Source organism: Lampris incognitus, unplaced genomic scaffold (assembly GCF_029633865.1).
Source record: "Lampris incognitus isolate fLamInc1 unplaced genomic scaffold, fLamInc1.hap2 scaffold_221, whole genome shotgun sequence".
NCBI lineage: Eukaryota > Metazoa > Chordata > Actinopteri > Lampriformes > Lampridae > Lampris > Lampris incognitus.
Genome location: NW_026611179.1, coordinates 37,501 through 40,000, shown reverse-complemented (window position 1 = coordinate 40,000; position 2,500 = coordinate 37,501).

Genomic DNA, 2,500 nt, shown 5'->3' with positions numbered 1-2,500 from the left:
TCAGTTATCTCAATACTTTTGGACATATATTGTGCGTGTGCGTGTGTCTGTGATACCTAACATAAACACACCTGTATTACTAGAATTGATAGTTCACGCCACAAAAGTGAGGGGCAAACATAGAAAAGCGTGCAACCCAGCCACTGAGGATGCACAAGCCAATGCATTCTTAGTGCAGGTCCCAAGCCAGGACAAATGGGGAGGGTTACGTCAGGAAGGGCATCCGGCGTCAAATCTTTGCCAAATCAAATATGCGGATCATAAATAAGATTTCCATACCGGATCGGTCGAGGCCCGGGTTACCGACGACCGCCATCGGTACTGTTAACCAGCGGAGTGCCGGTGGAAACTAGGCTACTGTTGGGCGAAGGAAAAGGAGAGGGGGAAGGCATGTCCAGAGGCAGCTAGAGAGGAGGAAGGGTAGGCGTGTGGAGGTGAGAGTCAGTCGGAACTTTGAATGTTGGCACTATGGCTAGTAAAGGGAGAGAGCAGGCTGACGTGATGGAAAGAAGAAAGGTGACAAGAGACAAGGTGGAAGGGGAGTAAGGCCAGGAGTATCGCAGGTGGGTTCAAACTCTTCTACCATGGTGCGAATGGGAGGAGAAATGGGGTAGGGGTCATTCTGAAGGAAGAGTATGTCAAGAGCGTGCTGGAGGTGAACACAGTGTCAGACAGAGTGAGGATTATGAAGCTGGAAATCGAAGGTGTATTGCTGACGGTTATCAGCGCATATGCCCCGCAAGTCGGGTGTAAGATGGACGAAAAAGAAGAATTCTGGAGTTGAGTTGGACGACGTGGTGGAAAGGGTACCCAAGGAGGAGGGAGTGGTGATTGGAGCGGACTTCGATGGACACGTTGCTGAAGGGAACAGAGGTGATGAGGAGTTGATGGTAAGGTATGGAATCGAGGAGAGACATGTGGAAGGACAGATGGTGTTCGATTTTGCGAAAAGGATGGAAATGGCTGAGGTGAATACATATTTCAAGAAGAGGGAGGAGCACAGGGTGACGACGTATACGAGTGGAGGAAAGTGCACACAGGTGGACTATATCTTGTGTAGAAGGCGCGATGTAAAACGGATTGCATACTGCAAGGTGGTGACAGGGGAGAACGTAGCTAGGCAGCATCGGATGGTGGTCTGTAAGATGACTTTGGAGACCAACATGAGGAAGCGAGTGAAGACACAGCCGAAGATCAAATGGTGGAAGTTGAAGAAGGAAGACTGTTGTGTGGAGTTCAGGCAGGAGTTAACACAGGCACTGAGTGGTAGTGAAGAGTTGCCAGATGGCTGGGCAAGCGCTGCAGAAATAGCGAGGAAGACAGCTAGGAATGTACTTGGTGTGTCATCGGGACAGAGGAAGGAAGACAAGGAGACTTGGCGGTGGTGGTGGTGGTGGTGGTGGAAGGAGGAAGTAGAGCAAAGTATACAGAGGAAAAGGTTGGCAAAGAAGAAGTGGGATAGTCAGAGAGATGAAGAAAGTACACAGGAGTACAAGGAGATGCAGCGTAAAGCAAAGAGAGAGGTGGCAAAGGTAAAGGAAAAGTCGTACGGTGAGCTGTATGACAGGTTAGACACTAAGGAAGGAGAAAAAGACTTGTACAGATTGGCTAGACAGAGAGACCGAGCTGCCGAGGATGTGCGACAAGTTAGGGCGATCAAAGATACAGATGGAAATGTGCTGCCAAGCGAGGAGAGTGTGCTACGAAGTGGAAGGACTACTTTGACGGGCTGATAAATGAAGAAAATGAGAGAGACAGAGAGAGAGAGAGAGAGAGAGAGAGAGAGAGAGAGAGAGAGAGAAAAGGTTGGTTGATTGAGAAGTATAGAGAAGGCCAGAAAGAGTTGCATTGTGTCTTTGTAGATTTACACAAAGCATACGACAGGGTGCCGAGAGAGGAGGTGTGATATTGTAGGAGGAAGTCAAGAGTTGCAGAGAAGTATGTAGGAGTGGTGCAGGCTATGTATGAGGGAAGTGTGACAATGCTGAGGTGCGTGGTTGGAATGACAGATGGGTTCAAGGTGGAGGTGGGATTACATCAAGGATCGGCTCTGAGCCCTTTCTTGGTTGCAACGGTGATGGACAGGTTGACGGACAAGATCAGGCAGGAGTCTCCATGGACGATGATGTTCGCGGATGACATTGTCATCTGTAGCGACAGTAGGGTGCAGTTCATTGTGAGGAGAGCCTGGAGAGGTGGAGGTATGCACTGGAGAGAAGAGGAATGAAAGTCAGTAGGAGCAAGACGGAATACCTACGCGTGAGGAGGTGACAAAGGCATTTCACTTTAAATACTTGGGGTCAACTGTCCAAAGTAACGGGGAGTGCAGGAGAGAGGTGAAGAAGAGAGTGCAGGCAGGCAGGCAGGCAGGCAGGCAGGCAGGCAGGCAGGCAGGCAGGCAGGCAGGCAGGCAGGCAGGCAGGCAGGCGGGCAGGCAGGGTGGAGTGGGTGGAGAAGAGTGTCAGGACAGAAGGGTACCAGCAACAGTTAAAGGGAAGGT